The 23,501-nt window shown below is 41.4% G+C and overlaps 2 long non-coding RNA genes across 2 annotated transcripts; both read left to right on the top strand.

Moving 5' to 3' along the window:
* The first annotated feature begins 205 nt into the window (after positions 1 to 205).
* Positions 206 to 4,927, top strand: LOC138067152 (uncharacterized). Its single transcript, XR_011140864.1, has 3 exons — positions 206 to 834; positions 1,777 to 1,956; positions 4,775 to 4,927. It is a non-coding gene; the product is annotated as an uncharacterized lncRNA (long non-coding RNA).
* Positions 4,928 to 6,900: 1,973 nt separating this feature from the next.
* LOC138067153 (uncharacterized) lies at positions 6,901 to 18,313 on the top strand. The gene is made up of 3 exons (XR_011140865.1): positions 6,901 to 6,975; positions 8,651 to 8,765; positions 18,199 to 18,313. It is a non-coding gene; the product is annotated as an uncharacterized lncRNA (long non-coding RNA).
* The last annotated feature ends 5,188 nt before the right edge of the window (positions 18,314 to 23,501 follow it).

Genomic DNA, 23,501 nt, shown 5'->3' on the forward strand with positions numbered 1-23,501 from the left:
CCAAGCTCCGTAGGGAACCTGGGACCTGGTCCTTCTAAAATGCTTTTTTCAATTAGAAATTGCCAAACAGTACTGTTCTTCAGGAGGTTTTTAAAAGGAACCGTTCTCTTCCTTCCTTTCTCCCAGAGACCTAAACGAGTCTGAGTTTTCGCAAGAAAGGCGTTACAAGAAACTATGTACTTTCTGTCTTTATTGGATTCCCAGCTGTACAAAGAATTAAGCAATGAGGTGAAATAATTGTCTGAAATTACTGAAAACGAATCTTGATCACAACCTCAAAACTGAGACTCGTGATCACTGTATTTGCATTCTCATGAATGTACATGAAGTTATTGTTGTGTACCAGAGTATATATTTGTGTATTAACTTTACCAAATTTAAGTGTTTGTGCTGTCTCAGTGAGCATGAAATGTAGTTACTTGGTTGCACCTGTTCATAATAATTGGATTCAATATTCAGGAATGATTTTCCGGCGACCATGTGCGTGAGCAATGATCATTAAGACAGGCTTCCAGCTTCCCAAATGTTGTACTGCAAGTGAGCTGTGCGCGCTGTGAAAACAAAGGCTTATTAACTGTCAACTGATGCTTGGAAGCGTGTGCACAGGTGATGGTTTCTCTTGGCCATGGTAAACAAATCCCTGCTTGTTTACAGGTGGGAATTCATCCTCGTGTGGCAATTAGGAATGATGCTAAATGGAAAAGGATGCTATTTAAAGTAAAAAGGATGATGCTGTGAACCTAACTTCTAAGTGAGCTGAACCGGAAGCAGCCTGGAAGAGACAGAGGATTAACATATTGAAAGTTACAAGTGCCAAGAACAGCAAAAATCCAAGTAAGTATAAGAAAACATAAGCTATAAAGATTATTTAATGTCGCTTATAGTGGTGAATAAATATAGTGTTTTTCAAGAGACTTCTGTTTATCCTCGAGGTGTTTGCCCTCACCCTGGAGTATTTGAAAGGTCACGGGCCAAACCAAAATACTGTTTGGTCTGGTAGCACCTCCAATTAGATGAGATAATGTAGCTATGGAAAGTGCTCCCCACATCTCTCTCTCTCTAGAGGAGCTGCAGGGTGTGATGTGAAGGTAGGCAAGCATGTTGTGATTCCCATGAATATACATCAAACCATGATATTTATTGGATCAGATTATTAAGATCCGCATACTTGGTACACTGTTCTCCAAACAGTATTTCTGTTTTCAAATTGTCTTGTTCATGGCTGTGATAATGGTAACGGTTCAGATGTAAGTAATTATTTCTTTAAAGATGGGGTTATGCTGTCTTGAGATACTCAGCATCCAGGTTGGAAAGACCACTGTAAAAATGGCATTACTCTAAACAGGTTGCATTTATCAGTATCGTGGGTGTGAAATAAATACTGACTTGTACTGACACGTGAAAGGGTCCCACACCACCTACAGGGAGGGCCTATCCATCACTGTGAGGTGGAGCAGCTATTGCTGATCAGCTAGGCAAGAGCAGACTCCAGCAGGGCCGTACTCCAATCTGTTTGAAATCAGTGAGACGTACAGTCTTTCACTGATTTCAAAAGGCTTTGAGCAGGCACTCAGCTGGTTTACAGTACGGAATAAGGGAAGTCTTCGATCAGCTGGAAATTGGCTTCAAACCTTTGAGTTACAGCAAGGGTAAAACTGAATATCCAGGCTATTACCTAATGGCTTTTACTAGAAACGTAACGGTTATGAGATGGCTTTGTGTAAAGTAAGCATGGCTTCCCGTGAGTAGGTGCGATAACAGCATTACTGTATTTAGGCACTGTGGCCGGCAGGTTTTGCGTCGCTGATGTGTGAACCCTCAGGACGAAGAACAGTCGCTTTCTCCTCTCCTTCCGTCTATACTTACGGCGAGCAGATTTCTATTTGGAGTTGCTGGACAGAAGTACACCTCTAATTCATTGTGTTGCACATGGGCAGTTGGCCCAGTGTTTCTCAGGTACATTGCATTTGCTGCAAAAGAACAAATGACGTCCCGTAAGGTCAGTGTTTCTGGAACGTGGGGAATTTGGTGCATACATTTCTTAAAACTGACCTGTATGGGCAAGGCAAGAGTCACATGTGTCCAGACCGAGAACAGTCTGTAGAGTTCCTGGGGTTTCTGTGAGTAAAATGCCAAAACTTGCTGCCGATAACAGTTCCTATCAGAAGAAAAGAGGATGTAATGAGGGTCCTCCAAATGTAAAAGAACCCTTTCTAGGCCAACAGCATATTGCACAAGTATGCAAACTTGCATTTTCACCTTGCACATGTTAAATTATTACCTGGACAGCTAGCTCTAAATTGTTCCACAGCCTTTAAATGGCCTCTGACTCAAAGCTGCTCTGGCATCAGATGGTACAGTCAACAGTGCTAAGGCAATTCCCAAGGAAGTGAACAGTTTGAAAGTTCATATAAACAGCTGGGGTTTAGCTCACCTCTGCTTTATTCTAACTCCACGTTGCTGTGATTCCCCTGAAATAAGCAGACCTATCAGGAAGATCTAAAATGACACATGGGTTGATTCAAGACCAGTGAAAACTAGAAATAAGATGCTTTAACCCCCTACCCCCTTTCTGATGGATTGCCATTTCCTGTTGAGCTAAGAAAGGGCAAAGTCAATGTAAGTGGCAACTTCAGTTTTCTTGACATTTTTGCAACAATATGCATTTTTTACTGGTGAAGACTGGGAAAAGAAAAGCGCCGTTTTAAAATCTGATAAAGACAAAAGCAGTCAGCCATCTCAGATAAGAAATCTGCCATGTCAGGCCTGTACGTTAGGAAACAGGTATTTTTGAGCTTCTGAGGAAGGCTAAGGACTGTTCTGTGAGGCTTACGCCGAACATCCAACACAGTGGTGATCAGCTACTTATGGATGGAGGAAGCTCTAGAAATATTTAATAGGCAAATTAATTTTACATCAGCAAAGAGAATTTTTTTCCCTCACTCCCCTGCTTTAATGCAACTTCTCCTTAACAAGCGTAGTCAGACCCTCTAGAAATGAACCTCAGAGAAACCAGATTACACTTGTGCTACATAGGTAACTACAGAAAACTGTCACCTTACGCAAAAAAAAAAAAAGGAAAAGGCTTATCGAGAAGAACATCCAAGAAAAAGCTGAAGGCTTTTTACGTAAGTGCCTACATATAGGTCCATGCCCAAAATTGCAGTCTGTTTTTTGTCCCTCACTATCTACACTGTTAGCTCAGAAGCAGAAGTACTGACAAAATATATCTTCTTAAGGAATATAGCTATTTATTGATCCTGAATTCTCAAAACTCAGGAGTTGTTTTTTTAGAGCAGCAGCTAACCGCCGACTCACTGTTCATTATTTAGAAAACTCCCTCAGGAATGGATGTCGTCTTTTTTTTTTACAGCTTCAGCTTGCAAAATTATGAGCTGTAGATCATACTGTTTATTTCAGAAAGAACAGAATATAATTTGTGTTGCCATTACCTATTTCATTAAAATATGTCTCATGCTAAGGTCACGGCAAAGGATGAGGGCAGGCTTTAGCATGGAAGACAAAACAGGTTAGATTTAGGTTAGGCTAATGAGATTATAGGAGACAAAATACAGGATAATACGTTAGGAGGAGACAAAAGACAGGATAATACATTAGGAGATCACATGGTCCTTATTTATATAAAGGGATTTCTGTAATGGAAAGCTAAATATGCAAAGATCAGGCATTGTTTCTAATTGATCACTTTCATCTCCTCCTGCTTTGAAAGCTAGTTAGTAGCATAATGCTAGCCTGGAGATTCAAGGAGAAAAATGTTAACTGTTGTTATTAATCTTAGTTATATGCAATTATATAAAAGCAGTAAAGGGAAACAACTTTGTTTTGAAGCTTGCAGATACTGCCGTTATTTTACATTATGCATATGGGTCTCAGTTGCTGTGTTTTTTTTTTTAAATCAAATAAATATTAAGCCCTTATGGCCAGTGACTTAATGCTGCTTAAAGAACACGGCGTCGGAACTCCGCTTGCCTGAGCAGCACGGCTCACAGGCGGTGCTGCTGCCAGCCCCTTCGGCTCAGCTTAACGTGGCCAATGCCAATCTCGGCGTGGGCTAGTTACATCTGTCTTCCTGGAGGAGCCAGGCTTCTCTTCCCAACGCCCGTCGCCGCACAGCTGCTGCGCTGCAGAGGAAACGCGCCACCAAAAGACTGTGAATATAAGTGCGCAAGATTTTCCTTTGGCTGCTTATCATCAGATCCTTCCGCTGCTCTTGGCCCAAGGAAGACAAATCCTGCAGCAGGTAGCTGAGCGCGGAGCTGATGAGTCCCGTGGTCTGTGCAGCTCAGCTTGTGTCACCTACCTCTGCGAGTCCTTCTGCCATGGCCGACCGGGCAGCAGAGCCACATTTTTGCTGCTTCTGCTTGTTTTTCCTTTTTGAACTAAAGGATCTCTTGGTCAGCTTGTAGCAGCTGAGGCCACAGGAGTTGAAGTACCTTTTAACGTTGACAAGAAAAGGTTTTTTTCAGACTCTTTCAGACAGCCTTACACTTTGAGCTTCTCCATCCAAGTCCTTGTGCACCAGTTCCTCAGTAAAAGAACTGGAATACACTGGTGATACTGGAATGTACTCTATAAATGTAGGATCCATAGCAACTAGGAGCCGGAGGGCTGATGAGTTAAGAGGAAGACACGGTTACCTGGGATTTGAAAAGGGGAAACACGTTATTGCTGTAAGACTTCAGAAAGGTAAACAATTCAAGGTGCCAGATCAAAGAATTTGCTCTTGACCGTCATGCTGTCAACTTTGTCCCAGGTGCAGAGGTTCCTCATCCGCAGTGTGCATCGCTGGCATACGAAGCACGCCGGTGGCGCAGACTAGCAGGCGCTCCAGAGAGGTGAGAGAACGTTTCTACATGAGCCACGACCCGGCTAATTCCAGCTAGAGGAGGAAGCGTTAGTCTGCGAATCCAGCTCTGGGCCAGGTACCTGCACTCAGTGAGCCAGCCCAGGGCCTCTTCCCCTGATACACAGTAGTAAGATGAAGTAGAGCGTCTCATGGGTGAAATGGGTCATCCTGAGGCTGGTAAAAACATGGATTTAAGGGAGCTAATTTGGAGGGGGGGGGGCGGGGGGACTGTGCACTGGAGGGCTGGGAGGGAGGAGGCATAGGCTTTGGTTACCCAAGTGTGCCAGAGGAGTGGAGGAGCAGCATGCCATAGGCCTTGGGGGGTCTGAGTGGTGATCGCAGGCGGGGCTGCTGTATTTCCGGCCAAGATCTTTCAGTTAGAAGCACAAACATGCCATCGCACTATGTAATAGAAAATACGCTTCCCAGATGCACTAAGCTAACTTCACATACAGCCATCGACTGTCTTACACGGACAGATTAGGTCATGTACTTTGGGTAGCACTCGCGTTGTTGTGTGCATCCTTGGAGAAGCCTAAAAAAAATAGGCTTCGGTTCTGCATGGCTGTACTTCTGCCTGAGAAAAGCAGTCATGCCCGAGGAACGCACAAACCTTTTGCCCAGAGATCAGTAAGCCAGGGGCTGCTGTTTCTGCCATCACCACTGATAGTAGCCAGACAAAGCCTGTGAACCTCAGATTAGCCTACTGCACATGTTGGGAATGTATAGCCGCCTGATGCTAACCTCCCGAGTTCTTATTGCCCATATATATTTTCTTGCCTGTATTGATTCAAAACCAGCTCTTTGCCAAAGAAATATTACGGAAACGAGTGACTCTCGCGATTGTATTTAAAACCATTGTAAGAAAGTAGGAGCGAGAATGCCACGTGACCAGCTGCCTTTTGAAGCGTCTTGCAGTGACTGCAAGACCGTGTTTCTTGTTTCTCAACTGTAGTGTAGTAACGGCTAACCTACTTGTGGGTGTCTGTTTCAAAAAGCGTGCTGACGTTTTGCGGTGAAAAGAGAGCTATTGCGCACTATATTGTTTTCCTGAAAAGCTTAGGAAAGGGAAAGACTTTGGGGGGGGGGGGGAATTCTGTTTTTTTTAATGTAGCTATATAAATCTTGTTTATGTAAAGCTCTGCAAGGTGTATTTCTTTTGCACGGTAATGCTCTAAATGGTAGGGAAAATTGCTTTGTAGCGTTCCAGTGCTGTTGAATCCCAAATTAATTCTTGTCATTGTTTCTTTTACTTCTAGATGTTTTGATGAAAGCATTTAAGACTAAGCTTATTTTTCCTTTCCTGATAAAGGGTATGTTTTCAGCTAGAGGAAGCTAGCAAGGTCTATAAGTTATATTCATTTTGGCATCCATTCAGATTTCTTCGACTGCTTCTACTACCGCTTCAAGAATTTTCTCATTTATGGGTACTGTGATAAATTAAATGCTGAAATGCCTTCCCAGTTGCTCATACAGAAATTCAAATGCTGATTTTGAGCAGTAAACATCCGATCTTTTTAGATGTTGGAAGTAACAGCCCCTCTTAAAACTGTTCCATCTGGGTTATTTTGAACTTTTTCTCTGGCACCTCATCTCACACTGGCTTGCAGAAGTCTCGCACTCCTCATCGTACTGGAAACAATAAATTCAGTGCGACTTTGTGAGAAAATTTGATAGCCTGATTATAGCGCGCCAGCTCAAAATTTTGAAATAAATCAGTTTTCATCGCACCATCACTTGCTTAAGGGAGGCATGCACACACAGGAAAACTTAAGATAGATAACTTAATATAACATGCAAACTTTAAATATTCTCTCCTATGCTTTCTTAGTAGTACTCTCTAACATAGCAGTGTTTACATTAGATATAGGCTTGAGCTACTAATAACATACAGATTCTGGTTTCATCAAGAATCTTGTAAAAATTGAAAAGGATAGATAAACTTACATCACAATCCAAAACAGCCTTTGTGGTGGAAGAAACATCCCACTGAGGAAAGACAATACGGTTTTTCAGCATTATGCTGGGTGCAGGTCTGGACTAACAAACGGCCATCTTACACATGGTGAAACCGTGAGGATTATAATTTATCATCTTATGACTTTTAAGTAATGTTTCTCAGTAGTACTGCTTGTTTCCACTTATGCCAAAAGCTCTGCATTTCTCTTCAGCTTTCTGTGCGTGCTGGATATTTTGAAGGATTTCAAATTAAATGAAATGTAGGTTGCTATCACTTGGCAGACCCTTAGGCTGGGAAAAATATGGAAAGAGCAGACTGGTGAACTCGAGCAGAAATTGCCCTAACAGGAAGACAGCTGATTCCTCAAGGTTTTAAAAGCATCTGTCTCAGTGTATATCTGCCAGACGGAGTCATTGCAATGCCGTGGGACACTGCAGAGGAATGGAGAGCTCTGAAAAACCACTAAATGGGAGGGAAAGATGGAAGAAAAGCAGATTTGGGGTTTTCTGTGGTGTGGGAAGGGAATCATAGGTCACACTGGTCAGATTAAATACAAGATTTCCGTAATAGGCGACAGAAATAAGGACCTATGCATTTCATGTTTGTATGAAGATTAAAAACATCTTAAAGGATGAAAACTAGTGAAATAGACTGCCTGAAAAGTCGCATAGAATTAAGGAAAATAGAGGAGTCTTACTGACTTTCTTTATTTGCAGTTGGGAGGTTTGCTGCAGTGCTGGCAACAGAGGTAATTTACAGATCTTTCTGACATCTAGAGAATGCCTAGAGCGCTAGTAAAAGCTCAGCCTGCGTTGTCTGCCCAGGTAAAGCCGTGGAGTTCAGGGAGGGAAGAAACGTGCAGGGAGATGGCATCCTCCCTCCATGCCATTTTGGAATAGTTAAATTTCAAAGCCTGAAAAACCTTTTAGTACTTTTGTGCTCATTTTTGAGTGAATGTGTTTGAGAAAGGTGTGGGAAACTATATTCAGTCAACCCCCCCCCCCACCTCGTTATTGGCTGTTTGTATTACTCACTTTGGCTCAAAGAGTGTGTAAGTATTGGTGACTAAGTGTAGTCACCAGACCCTCTCAGAGTGAAGCTGTTGCATAAAATTACAAAACCACAGCACTGATTTAGAAGGGGTTTTGTTTTTTTTTTTTTTTCCCTCAGTAAGGAACCACTGTGATAATTATTTACATTCAGAAAATTCAAATGTGGTCATGTCTCATCAGAGTGTCACATAATTACTCTGCAGCTACTTGGTTTCCAAATGTGACATAATCCAATCTAACTTCAGCAAGATAAGCATCTCCTCTGAAATACGGCATTATGCATTAATGTAGTCTTTTACATATATGGTACACATGCTGTATAGGCAAAACCGTGGTGAATTTTCACTGCTTCAGCAGTGGCAGGGCGGCATGAAGACAGTTTTGCTCAGCTTCTACACAGTGGAAGCCTTAAATGTTCTGCTACGACATAGAATAAATACCACTGTTAGTTTCGCCTTCAATTTTTCTTCATATTGTTATCAAAATAGCAAGAAGAACATACTGAAAGCATGCCAAGTTCATTTTCAAACATTGCGGAAAAAGCGACATCACAGAAGCATCCGTGAGTAATTGAAAATACACAAGCATGTTCTGTGCGATCAGTGCTCTGCAAACATGCACCTGTAGCGTTTCAACTCTTAAAGAAGATAAAATAGCCCGCACTCTCTAATGTTTACTCTGCCAATATTTAATCTAGGTGATAGCTCCCATTCTTCTTCCCTTATTAAATACCGTCCTGAATCTTAATCATTGTTGTATGCTTTAAAATAGGCTGAGTTCAAGATTCCTGATAGTGATGGACGACTTTTGGGCTTCAGTTGTACGTCCCTAGCATGAGATTTCCTTAACAAGATCTGGCTGTCCATTTGCTGAACGCTTGACCTTTGTAAGTATTTTGCAGGTATTTGCAGCTTAGTTCCCTCAGGTATGTGCCAAATCACTACTGCTTTTTTAAACATAATGGTAAATAGGGCTAACAGTATACCTACCAACAGCCCCCCCCTCCCCCCCCGAGTTGAAAAAACATATGTACATATATATATATATATATATATTTTTTTTTTTTTTAAAGTGTGTAATCCTTCCAGCGTAATATCACAAGTGACATGGGGAGCTGCCTTAGCTTAGCTTTGTGGTATTATATTTAAAGTATTGAGAATGACCTTTTACCTCAGTTAAATTATATGTGATCTGGTTTCTCAACAGGGCAATTTATGATCATTTAGCTTAGATTTTATGTATCGCTTTTCATTGTCCATCTCGTAAATTGTCTTATTTGCACAAAATAAGAAGTGACAACAAGTGATGGAGTATGTTAGTAGAAACACTTTGAAGATTCTTGATTTCAGAAATGTTAGTTTATGATGAGTCTCAGTCCCTCTCCCAATTGAGAGCTGCATTAAAGCAGGGCCAGCCCAGGTTGGGGGGACCGGCGGCAAGCAGAGGCCAGCCCTGGCCCGTCCCTCCACGCACACTGCCCCCCACCGCATGAGGCCTCTCTCCCGCAGCCCTCGGCCACCAGAAAAAACTCCTCATCATCAGGGCAATTGGTCACTGCCCAGGTTAAGTTAGCTTTAAGGCCGCCTTGAAGCGCCACAACCGTTTCCGAAGAGCAGCTCGTGCACAACTTACTTAGCTCTGCTCGTTGCTAGTTGGTAATCTATAGGCAGGGCCCTAGTGCAGTAGGGAACGTTCTCCTTGTGTTTGGCTGATAAACGGTCATAAGAAGGAAAGGAAAAAAGAAAAAGCTTTACTGGCATTGCTTTCCAATGAAGACAATGCTGCTAGACCTGAAAAGAGAACGGCGGTCACAAAAAGAAAAGGAAGATGTCTTGTAAGTGAGAAGCACGTAAAAACCATACAATAGAGAAGAGTTGGGGGGGGAGAGGGGGATTTTCAAGGAAGGCTGCTCAAAGCTGGTTTAACCTTGTGACACAGCGCTGTATTCACGATTTAGTCACATTCTGGAAATGCTTGATAACTGCAAAAGGTAGTGAGTACCACAGAAGAAGTAACTCATACCGACTCTTTTGCTAGTCCCGTCTCTGAATGGACGTGCATTACAAAACCCTGTTTAAGAAAGGGGCTGGTGTTTCATCCTTAATAACAAGATAAATTACAATGTTACCGTAAAGCATAGATAGAGGAACGTGGGTCCTCGTGAGAGGACAAAAATAAGCCTCACAACCTAGTTTTAATGTGACTACTATTGCTAGTTTAAACTGTATTGCAGGGACCTGGCACAGCTGATGTTGGGACTCCAAAATGTTTTTCAGTTTATCCCTGCGTTTGCTGAGGACTCAAAGGTGGAGATGATTCACCAGCAGTCAAACTCTTGCTTCCGTTATGTCACTGATAAAGATCAGGATAAATTAAGAGATTTGCATAGTCCACACTGTTACGGTTAGGCAGTCCAGAGCCACAGCAGAGCCTCAGTAAGGTCTAGCTCAGGGCCTGTGCAGTGCACAAGCCTCACAGGGCTACTCCTCTACGCTTTAAAACCTAAGGAATGAGGTGCCCCAGGCTCTATGGGTGCTATTTCACGCACACGTTTTAGGTTTGAATGTCTTCCAAGTAGCTTAGACTTTCTCTGGCCTCATGCAGAGAAAAGAATTTTATGCTGCAAAGCAATCAATCAGCTGCAAAGACTCTTGCTCCCTGCCCAGCCTAGGTCCTTAACTTGGCTGATGCATTCAGGTGCCTGAGCCTATTTGTATTTTTTGTCTTGTCATTTCTAGTAGCCCCATCGTATCCATTTATTGGAAAGCGGTATTGAGAATTGCCCGCCTTCACATTTTAGTGATAGCTTGAAAAAAAAACCCACTGGCTTTCTCTTCCTCACAACAACTTGGCTATGTTTTTCTGTGCCTGACAACTCCATGTGTTAATGTTCAAGAGGGACCATGTGTAGAGCACATGTGGCAGTGGGCAAGTGGCATTTTTCCCTTTCAGTGTGCGCTTTAGTTCTTAGCTTCAGTAAACTGCGTGAGCCCGAATACGCAGAAAGTATTTTTTCTCCTGCAGGTTGATCAGTTTATTAAGCAGTTGAGTCTGTTACTTGACTTTGTTCTTCTTTGCCCCAGCCATGAACAGGAGACGGTACAGGGACTTTGGGTCCCTGCGTAGTCCATAGTGGTACGGTTGGGCAGTCCAGAGTACTCTCAGAGCGCCCTAACATATTAGCACAACCAGGGCAGATAAATCCAAAAGTACGTCTGGGGCTCATCTAATTTTTCAAGGATCAGTGAAAAATGCGTGAGTGTCATTTCTCATAGTCTGTGACATTTGTTTGCTGCTGTCCTACCTGAGACTGTCTCTTATTATTTCTCAACCCATACGAAAGCAGAATTAAATATGTCCAGAAAAAAACACAATACAGCAGAAGAACTCAAGAGGTTGTCAAGAGAAACGAAACCTGCACCACTGGTTGTTCAGTTGTACATAATTAACGTAAACATGAATAACAGTTTACCTCAGTATTTCGTACGCCACATCAGCTTTTCTTTAGGGAGAAAAAGTATTCTCTGGTGCTTGAAATGCAAATGTTTTAGATGTGCAGCTATGCACATCTAAATGCAAATGTTTTAGATGTGCAGCTATGCATATACCCACTGAACCATGATTAAGTTCAGATTTTTTACTTTTGCCAGGAATGACTGCATAGTCAATGTTTGCTCTATTTCTGTAATAGCTAGCCCCGGTTATGGAGCATTGTCTCTGCCTCTTCTCATTCAAAGCCAATTGGCCCTCGCTTCCCCATTTGAAATCTTCATTCAGCAATTAAATACCTGATTAAATTAGAGCCTAAGAGATGTCCAACGTGCATCCAGGAGACACAGGCACACGCTTACGCAAGGAAAAGGAGAGGGCGTTTTTGCCTATCAGCTGTAAGGGACCACCGGGTAGCTTTTGTTGTTGTTGTCGTCAGCCCAGCGGACATAGCTGATCTGAGATGAGTAGGTTTAGTGCTAATGTTATCACTGCCTATCTCACTGTGTGTACACAGTAAAATATTTTCCCTCTCGAGCAATCTGGCCTTTCACCAACCTCCCGATGGCCATGAAAATAAACTGCAGTGCAAATTATGCTAAAAAATGTAAAGGGTGAAAGTAAAATTCGTATCTGCAGAATTCTTAATCTGTGCTTATGGCCATCTGGTGTTGTTTTCCCTTGAGCTACTGACCTTGCTCTCTTCTCGCTCTCTCAGGATTTCATTCAGTCACCTCTTCAGTTAGCACACACTTACAGGAAATATGCTTTTTTTCCCCCTCTGTCTAGCGCGCGCGCTCTCTCGCTCTCTCTCTGGCTCTCTCTCTTTTTTCCTTCTTCTTATATGGAATTACATGCCTTGTATTTGATAGAAAAGAAGCTTTCAGAACTGTTGTCCTATTAGGGAAAATACAACGCTCTCTTGCTTACTAAGCGCTCAGTACGGTCAAGTACCTTAAGCTCCTATGAGCAGAGAGTGGGGGAAGAGAGGAGCAGATGTGCCCTTAGATGCAGCTTCGGGCACGCTAAACCAACATGTTCGCAGTTGCCTGGGACCAAACCCTAGCTCTTCACAGTCTGCAGAAAAGAAAAGTGTTTGCTTAAGCTCAAAGGGCCAAATTTATAACATCTGCATTTAAAAATTCCTCCAGGGTTGAGGTGACGCTTTTTTGAGCCGATAAGAAAAAAACCAAAAAGCTACACCCCCCCATTCCCCACAGATGAAGCAAACAAAACCATAGGTTCACCAGTGGAGGCTGGAGCACGGATGGCCCCGTACCCTGGAGGAAATCCTCAGCTCTCAGGCACAGAAGTTACAGGCTAGTGCATTCATATTTCCACTTCACAGAGCAGTTCATCAAAGCTAACCGACCTGGCTCAAGTTACACATAAAAAACTAAACTACCTTGTCCTTTCCTAAATATACTTTGAAAGGAAAGAAAAAATTGACAGCTGCCTTCTAAAGGTCACAGTAAACAGGGGAAAGTTCGCACCATTTTTTTTTTTTCCTGCTTTTATCAATTGGCTTAAGTGCTGTTTTTGTTCCAGTCCCTACCATGGAGAACAAGCATTTGGTCAGTTATAAATCATGAGGTTATCCGTCCCCCTATCGAGAAAGGTTTAGAAATTGCTATTGTCAGCCCTAAGCGTGAAAATCCAGATTGCCAAGCCAACGTGACCAAATGCAGCCTTGTGTGCAGCAGGGTGGAAGTGTCCTTCCGGAGGTATCCCACTGATGATTTTGTGAACTCGTTGCCGGTACAAATAAGCTTGGTGCCTTCCATGAGCGTTTACCAAAAGCAGCAAACAAATCACTGCTTGGCTTTTCACTATTCCGGAGAACAGCTGTACTTGCTGATAACTCAGACTGCCTCAACTTTCTCTGCTGCTTTCAGCTCCACTGAACATAATAGTAGTTCTTGTTCTGTGTCACTGAGTGGAAGGGAGCAAGAACTTGCCCCTCTCTACCATCCACAGATACGCACACTGGTGATGGTTACTCTCACTCTCTTGGTCCTATCCTTCCACGTTTTTGGTAGCTTATTGATACTGCTTTTGATATTTGTTTGGAAAAAAAACCACATTTCTTGTCCCAGTTGTTCCTTCAAAACAACCATCCATACATGCTTGGGACGGTGCAGGCATTGAGTTGATCAACAGACACGTAATAAGCATAATAGTGCAGTAAATGCACACAGTAAACCCGATGTCCGGGCAGTGAAAACGGGTATGGTTTCATTACAGTTGACGGTATTTCTGATTCCTGAGGACTTGTTAACCCCAATTAAAAGTTAAATCTTTGTCCAGATAAACATAATAAATGCAAGGAAAAAAAAAAAAATCCTCTTTATACATGAAGACTCTACACATTCCTCCATACATGGCCCATGATCCTGTACACACAATATTATCCTGGGTCAAATCCTGATCCTGCTGAAATCAACAGAGCGCCTTTGATTACCTGTAATTGTTACCTGCAACTCAGGTTTCTTCACCGACAATTATGTGGCCCTATTACAATAGAAAGGCAAGACATTACAGATTGCTTAAATGGGGTCGTGCATGCCATGACTAAATGTTATATAATGAATCTCTCTCAAAGTAAGTTTTTGGGAAACTTTTTAAAATTCAGGGCAATGCATGGAAAGTAACCTAAGGAAGTCAACAGAAAAGCTCCCGACTTGACTAGAGCTCAGCTTTGCCCCATTTAATTTAACTCAATACTGTACCGATAGCAGAAGAAGGTTAAAGTCGTCAGCTGAATTTCATTCTGACTGATTGTCATTCATTAAAAGCGGTACTCTACCAGCAAAACTCAGGACTTGCTACAAAGTCAGGAAACAAAACCAGAAAAGGTTTTGATGCTGCAAAGCCATCGAAAGTCCAAAGATTCTGTTGCAGGGACAGCAAAGCTGGCTGGTGGCCTTGGTCATATTGTGGTGGCCTTGGTTAAACTGTATAAAGACGTAAACTTTGTCTCCTCATGGACTCACTTACTCTACTCTGTTTGTTGATCCTTTGCACTCTTGCGAACTTGAGAAGAAAATGATTAAAGGAATTTTAAAGAGAGCGCTGTAACACGTAGGTGCAACTAATTTACTTGTGTTATGCTTCTGGGCATTTGCAATGTGAGGAAAGATGTGTCCAGAAGAAGAAGAAGAAGCTGTTTTGATTTGGATAGATAGTTGTAAAGTTAATCACAATGTTTTGTGCATATTTCTGAGTGCTTACTGAATCTAGGCTAATTGAACTGCAGCCTATTCAGATCCCTCCATGCATTTTGATACAAGCGTATATAAAATATATAACAAAACCGATTGATCTGGATTTTGCTATGGTCAGAAAAAAACAAATAAGCAGTATATGAAAATGCAAATGGGTTTTGTTAATGCTGATATCCATCAGTGAAGCATTTCATTGCATTTTAATTTAGAGAAGACATTTATATGGACCTGCCATTAAGCTCAGTCCTGAGGCAACGGACTTGGATTCTTTTAAAAATATGCTAGTTAACCCAAACTACACCTTTTCTGATTTATACCACAGTTTTCCTTTACCATGAACAACCATGTCCTGACAGGGCTGCAGCGCATCCTTAGGAAGAGGCATATCCCTCTGAGAGTCTCAAGGCCACCACAGCTGAAAGTCTAAACTAACTACTGGCGACAGCACTTAGCAATCACTGCAGGGTAGAGACAGGGGTAGCTGCTTGGCTTGATTGCAGCCCATCAGCTAGCCATGCCCAGCACATGGGCATGCGGAGTGGGGCACTGACTGCAGGGCTGAGCAGCAGCTGGTGGCCAGACACCCTTTAAATTCAACCAAAAGGGATCAGTCCTCCCACACTGCAGATGGGTGCTCTGGGCTCAAACGTGTCATGTGGCAGCAAGTGTGTCTGTATGTTCGTGAGACCAGATGGTTCCTGGAGATACGTGTGTAAGGAGTCACAGGAAGCAGGAGACTACTGGGTCTGCATAAGGAGAGAATGGGGTATGTTCCTATATGTTTTGCTGTAATTTGATAAAGCAAAGTTCAGAGTTACTCCACTGAGGTTTGCAAAGGATTTTTTTTTTTAATGCAACGTCCACATTTGGCCGTTTGGCCACATATAGCTCAGAGGCAGTTCCGTGGTAGTCGAGGAAGAAGGTTTTTGAGGAGAATGTCACATTCCCAAACTATCCTACCCAACTTGCACGTTTCTGAGAATCGCATGAATTATATAAATCCAGTGTATTTGAGTATGATGCTAAAAGACAACTATATAAAAAATATTATCCTGTGTATTGCTCCAAGAATAGCAAGTAAAAGAAGTTTCTTCTAGTGGCTCAGAAAACAAAACGTTTTTCAGCTGGATTCCACTCAGTAAGCGTAGGCTTACCAGTTAAACTTGCAAAGGCAAATAACTTGCTCAGCAAGTTTCAAGAAAAAACCTCCATAGGCACTAAACAATTAAGTGAATAAGACACTAGTTTCTATCACTGGACTTGAGTTTTACATTTAATCACGGTGCTAATTGAAATTGCTTTTGCAGCAGCCATGCAATCCTCATTAGAGAATGCAAACCTGCCACATATAATCTGGCACCTGCGATGAAGCCTCTAAAAACCAAGGGCCAAGGCACAGCTAAGTGGGAAGAGAATTACTTCTGAACGCGTGAGACAAAAGTTCTCTTGTCAGTCAAGCAGCGCACGTGATTTTGCATCTATCGATAAATTAATAGCTTCACATCATAAAATCAGTATTCTGCATTGTGTCCATCAAAAAGTGAAAGCTGGGTAATAATTTAAATGTCCTCATGGGTTTATCAATAGGCAGTACAGCGTGTAAATCCCTAGATAAACAGAACTGACCTCTAAGCACCCTGTACTACGGAGAGGCTAAATATATTGTTAAGTCATACACATATTTAAAATCTAAACTGTTTACAAAGAAATGGGGAAACCTGTCACTACTGTCAATACAGATCATAAAACATGAGGAAATAAGCATATACATCTCCTTTGTCAATATCTAAAGACTAAATCTTGAAAATATCCTGTGATTGCTCCTTTAAGGACTTACTGCAGCATGCTGAAGCAAGATACAAGCCCAAGTATATTTTATGCAAAAGAGAAAAGTAACTAAAATTCAAGCTGAACCCTCGATCTACGTACCGGTAAAGCACCATTTCGTGCAGTAGTCCTCATTCTGCAGAATCAGATGTGTTTGGAGGCTGACTAGAAGCTATTCATTCTGGTTTCTGATTAAAAGACCGTACAATGTGCAAAGCAGCAGACAGTTCATCCCAAGATTTCTGAGTTATTTCTCTTCTGCTACAAGATGACGTTACACTGACAGCCATCTCATGCTTGCTTTACGCTTGCAGGTTTTCAGGTTCTCATCTTAGGGACAGTCCAGAGGAATGTGTTCTTCTTCTAGTTTAGGTACTTTGTTGATTTGCAAAAACATTTCTGAGGATGTTTGATATCTTTGTCTCTGTATGGTAGGCACAGTTTTTCTACAAGCGTCATCTCCTCCAAAGCCTGAAAGATGAACTTTTTTTCCTCACTGGATATCTCAGTGGAGGTTGCTTTTCTGCTGCTTGCTTAGACTGCATTTCTGCTAGGTCAGATAAAAGGGAGTGAGGAGGAGGAGGGGCGGGGGGGAAAGAAAGAGAAACAGCACCCAAAGTTGGTACTGTTTGGCACGGTGGGTACTTCCATCTCCCACAGAAAGTAATTCCCTTAACTCCCATTACAGGAACGTCTGAAATGAGAGGCTCATCTAAGCTCCACAGACCGAGAGTAAGCAACAAAAGTTTTCATTTTGATGCAATTTTAGCGTTGAGACTTAAGCTGAGATGATTTGAACTGTATTCAGACTGCCTATGATGCACGGGCCTTGATTCGTCAACTGACATGCAAAATTTAGTTCAGATGTGCTTCTTTATTTTATTCTTTAGCCAATAAAGAACAGATTCCAGAATCATATCTTTTTTCCTTATTTTGAGATCTAGAAAAATAGTCTACAACCTACGACTGCTCAGGAATTACCTTAATACGCAGACAGAGCGAGGAAGAACAAGAATCAAAACGTTCAATCCACAACTTGTCACCTTTTCCAAATTGCCTCGAAAAATGTTAATCCAGCGGCTTGTAATTCACTTGTCTCTGGTTTTTTGTCCCATTCAACATCATGATGTCCCTCAAAGTCTTTTCTGCTTTCTTACTGTTTTATTTTTTTTTTCCTCTTTGCCTGTTCTAATACAGCTCTTCTTGCTCCATCGTTCTCCCCGACAGATTCCTCTCGCTTCAGCTTTGGCAGAACACTTGCTTTTCATTGTAGTTGCTGTGATCTGGTTTTGTGCTTGGAACGTCAGCTTGTTTCTGAAGAGACCTCCCTGCTTGAAAGCCAGGATCTCAGCTCACTGAATTCTTACTATAAATGACTTAAACTTCATTTATGGGGGGACTGGAATCCAAATCTCCTGTCTCCCAGGAAAGCGCCTTAACCACTAGGCTCTACTAGGTTACTGAGTCTCTCTGGACAGATAAATTTTGAATTATTCAAATTTTGATTATGCAAAGTGGAATAGTTTAGTGGACCAGAGCTAATAGGTGCTGCTAGTGGCTTGAGAATACAACGGTCAACTGGAAGAAAATGTGCACGCGTAGCTACTTCCATAGTAATGGCGCACACCGGCAAGATAAGGTTGTGGTGGAGACGGATATTAGATCACGGGAGACGTTTATGGGGCAGGGATTCCTGACAACTGATTCGATATGCAAACCTACCATAAGGAAATGCAGTCCCTTCACTCCATTTCTAACTGTCTGTCTTTGCTTTCACAGTACTGAGAGAAAAGTTCATACAAGCACAAAAGATAAACAAGACGTTCGGAAGACGCTACTCCTATTAAACCATGGATCGGATCCTGTAAAGAAACGTTTTGATACTAAGCATGCTTTCTTTGGTAAGTCTGCAAGTACACAACACCAGTGTCTGTTACTTAACTCTAAATGTGACAAAACATTTAACATAAAGGGCAAAATCCTGTCCGCTCTTTTTATTGCATTAGGGGGAAAAAAAAAAAGTGTGAGCAGATAAAATGTTCAGGCACCAGATGAGAGCAGACAGAACCAATAAAATCAGTAAGATGGTATTGTATTGTGCTCTGGTGGATGGTGAATTACGCCTCTGAAGGATACTTCACCAGCTTACGGTGTACAGGTTTAATGGTAAGTAACCCTTTTTGTAATTGCTGCTCACTGTTTGCCTGGATAGTGCAAGATGCTGTAATGGCAATAATAACCTGTGTAAAACTCTTCAAATGACCACATAAAGACCTGTATTAAGGTCTTTAATAGTGCTGTAATGGCTGAGTAAGGAATTACAGCACATTAAAGATGATCCTACAAAGCACAGTATGCTATCAGGAAAATAAGCCACATGCCAGCCTTTTCTGAGTGCTGATAAAGGAATGACAGAGAAAAAGGTCAAGAATATTATGTAGAGTAAGAGATTTTCAGGGCACAAGATCATTAGATCATTTAGTCTCGCCACCTGCGTAACACATGGTAAATAATTCCACCCAGTGTCCTTGGATTTCAGCCAAATATCTTGTGTTAAGTGTATGCATCTGTAACAAGACATCAAGTCCTGATCTGAAGACACTGAAAGACAGAAAAGGTACTAGTACTTTGGTACAGTGTTTCCGTAATAAAATATATGCATTGTTACATCACTGAACTAATCCAGCCATTTCTGAAGATGCCTGTATCTGTCTTTAGGTGAACGAGTTTACATGTTTAGATCTTGTTGAGGAAAAAAACAAACAAAAAAAAAACATGCGAAACATGGAAGTTAATGAATAAAAAGAAGCAATAGTACTCACTTCAGAATTGATTTTCTCTTTTGTGAGGTCGCTCTTCAAGTGGCGACGCATCACCCCTGGGAAGATGTCCTGCCAAAAAGAGGAAAAAAAAATTACAGATCCTTTTGATACTGACGAAATGATTTCAAATTCAGAAGCGATAACGAAAATTGTAAGAGGATGATCGTGTATTCTTATAGGGACTAATAACAAGAGTATAGGCAATGTCCTGGCTGGAAAAAAGAAAAGATCCTGCATTACAGATCGCAGACTAATACAACAGATCTAGCTACTAAGTTAAGCTGCAACTTCCAGCAGTTTAATTTGCTGCATAGAGGCTGATGTGCATTAAAAAACAGATCTTAGTCCAAAAAAGTAGCTGTCTTGCAAGATGAATACGGCCATGTTGAAATAGTCATGGATCAGCTGTAGTTCCTCTAACTTCAGGGATAACTGCCAGTTTGCAAAGAGTTGGGAATCCTGGCCTGTGTTGAAGTGAGTGCCATGCACAACCTCTTCTGCTCTTAACTAAAGAGGGGGTTGAGGCCTGAAAGAAGTGGAGGATACTGATTTTCCAGAGGCAGCAGTCTCTACCTTTGAGGTTTCTACAAACCCATAGTCAGTGCTTTTCTGTCCTTATAAGGAGGGGTTTCACTGAAGATTCAGGGCTTCCACAGTATATAAGGAACTTACATTTCAGTAGCTACTGCGCAGCTTATTGCGACGACCTGCAAGCAATTGCAAATACAGTACATGCAGGAAAAAAGATACCTTTCAACTTGTAAGAATGCAAAAGTTGGAAGCACAGATAATGCATTATGCACCAGAAAGGGACAGGATTCATAAATTCTTCTCGAAATACCTGGGAAGAAATCCTGGTCTTCACTGGATATAATGAGAAAAATTAAATGCCACTGGGTGAGCTAGGTTTTTCTCTTGCGCTCTTTAGGCCTGTGCTGTCACGCTCCCTAATGCAAGGGCTTGTAACCTCTTAAAGAAGCAAGAAGTTATCAATCAGGGGAGAAACAGTTGGTTTGCCGCTGCGTGAGCCACGGGATCGCAGTGCCTGTTGGATGCCAGAGTGCTTGCAGCCAGCATCCACAGTCTCCTTCAGCATCTGCAGGTGAAGATCTTTTTCCTCTTTTATAGAGAGGTCTCCATTTCAAAATCCAAGACAAGTTCTTTACACTGAGGAAAAAGAAAGTGACATTATTTTCATAAGTCACCAAATAGCATATAACTAAATATGTATTATAAATTCTCACAAACATTAATATACTGAGAATTAAAGGAATAAGAATTGGGGGGAAAATTACACACACATTGTGTATACACACACACACAAACACAAATACATACAGAAGCCACATCCACATTAAAATCTGTATCCTTCAAAATGATTGATTTCACAGTATTTCATTAGTTCCCTTGCCTTTCAGAAGCCAAAAACTTCCCTCCTCCTTAGGGAACACAAAGAGCACAGTGCCTGCAGACTGGCAGAGTAATCTGTGCTGTGCTGTGCTCCACCTTCTCCTTTGAAATGCAAATTCATGCATCATGGGCTACAACGACCTTTCTCTGTTCTGCTCCAGAGGAGTTTTGCATGGAGGCGATGGGCATTCCTAGTAGCCTGAGTGCCGGGAACAGATACCTTCCTGATGGAAAAATCTGCCAAGAGCCCAGCTTTTCAGAGAGTATAGCTACTTCCTCGCTTGCAGCTAATGAGTTCTCCCCTTACAAAAAGATCTCTGAGGAATATGGGGTCTGAGGAATGTAGTAAAAGGGCAGCGCTGCCCACCTTTGACGGGTTTTTCAGGTGTGTCTTGCTGCCATCTGCTTCTGCTACTAGAGGGTAGCATATGGCCGCTTGTTCAGTCTCAACAGGATTTCCTACAACTGCAGCGCTACTCGAGCCATTTAATAACACTGATGGATGTCATGGGGGAAAGTGAGGTAGTTATGGTGTCTGTGTGCTGAATTTTCAGAGAACTAATTAAGAGTCCCCAGAAAATGGTTTTCTAAATTACCATTAGAAAAACAAAAAAACTCCAACTGAAGACCATAACTAAATTGACTCCTGTTATTATTGGGTACATTAAGCACCTAGAAAGAAGAAAACTATCACTAACAGAGGCTGGTATATATGAGGACGTGCTTCTGAATAGCATATTATGCTGCAGAGACAGCGGTGAACGACCATCAGCCACATTGTTATATTATAAATACTAAAATTAAAGCTTTTCTATTCATTTTTTAAATTCCTCTCAAAAAATAAGATCTTCATTTTGGTTAATAGCAAAAGAAATAACTGCTCCTTTCATTGCAAGGCTACAGGCATATACAGAAAAGAATGCTGAGGCAGGGAAAATCGTCACTTAAGCTTTCAGCTTGTGTTCAGAAACGTGCTGTGTGACCACAGCGTTGAAATCAGTGCATATACTGCCATCTTTAATGGGCTTCGATCAAGTCAAAAAGCTATTAGGACACCTCCTTTTTTTTCCTCATTTTTCAATGTAAAAATTAAGAAGCCTTTTGAACACTGCTTGTATTTCATTAGAGGAAAAAGAACAGCAATATATACTGCAGAAGTCATAAAACACGTGGGGGTATGAACATATAGTATATGCATATATATTTTGTAAATACGTTCTAGACCAACATGCAAGAAGCATATGTTAGAAATAAAAAAAATACCCAAAGAGAATTATTTTTAAATATAGCCATGCTACTCTATGTTACTGTATAAAACGAGGATGCCTTATCTACAAATACTGTGATGTTACTGAACAGCACGTTATCTGTATCAACAGAAGCACGACTGGACATTGAGAAGTTGCTCAGTGCACTGATTGGCAGCATCATTCCTCCTCACAGAATGTGCAAACATTAATTTGAAGAACTGTTTATTATCATAGCACCATGTCCTGTCAGCAGTAATGCATCTGTTCATCGCTTCAGCCATTTCTAGAATGTGTGAATGGATTTTCATTCAAGGAAGCACTCATTTTCTAACAAAGGCTTTCTTAAAAAGTTCAATTTTGGATTAATCTTTGGATTTTTTATACACACCAGATCATCGTGTGATAATAATCTATCACCACAGAAATGCCTTGAAGATACCGAAAGACATACAAAAGCCTCATGAAGAATTAGTACTGTCCAGCATAATCCAGTAATTGAGTCTCCAAGTCCTACTTCATCCTAAGCTTATGGCTTTTGGCATTTAATATATCTGATTTGATCCAGCACGAAATCTTTGGCTTCTCTACACCAGAAAAACAGCTTACAGATATATGATATAGACATATATAAGTAATTCCTGTATACCCATATATCTACCCATATAGAGATGTTATACCCGTGTATCTACCCATTGTGTATGAGAAGAAGATAAATTTTGACTGACCATTAAGAGACCATTGATAGCATTTATGCAGTGTTATCCGTAGATCCACGAAACAAACGTAACAGCTGTACAGAATAAACAGTTAAAAGACTGACAAAGGTTAAGCCTCAAAGGTCCTCTAAAAGCTGGGCTGACAAGCGTTCAGATCAGAAACCAAAGATCTAAACGTTTTGCTGGTTCTGTAACACTACCTGAACTTAATTCAGAGGGTATTGCACTACGAATGACTGTCCTGTTTGCTACCGCGTGCAGGAGCAAAGCTCAGATGGTTAAGGCTCTGATGTGCAGACTGATAACTTGATTCGCTTGGGCAGTTCTCCTGTAATAGCACTGAATAAAAGGGAACTGTTTGCCAAAGAAGCAATGTAAAGTGGTTTCCTAACTTAGCAAAAAGTAGAGATAGCGTTCCATACGCAGTTGTTTTTTTTTTAAAGGAACTGCCTTATTACTAGCTTATAACGTTAAACAATTACATTAAATCAATATAAGTATGTTTATCCCGGATACAGATTTGAGCCTGTTATTCATCATTTGGCAGCTCGTCATGAATTATTCACATTGTAATGGCAAAGTTAACAGAAAAGCACATTAGTAATACTTCAGAGACCTACTGGCTTGTGTAGAACTCCACTGTACCTTGACAGGACCTGACCCATTTGACATTGCATAGGACCAGGGCTATATCAAACAATAAAAAGCACATTAAACAAACAACTTCCAGAGGAATAGCTTAATGTCAAAATGCTGGAGCTGCCTCTTGAGTCAGGGGCTGTATTGTATTGCTGAAAAGTAACACAATTAATGCTCTTAATTATTTATTCCTGCTAATCTTTAGAGGTAGACAGTTGAGTTCCTTGGAGCTTACTGCTTTTTTA

This window comes from Struthio camelus, chromosome 4, assembly GCF_040807025.1.
Source record: "Struthio camelus isolate bStrCam1 chromosome 4, bStrCam1.hap1, whole genome shotgun sequence".
In the NCBI taxonomy this organism is placed as follows: Eukaryota; Metazoa; Chordata; class Aves; order Struthioniformes; family Struthionidae; genus Struthio; species Struthio camelus.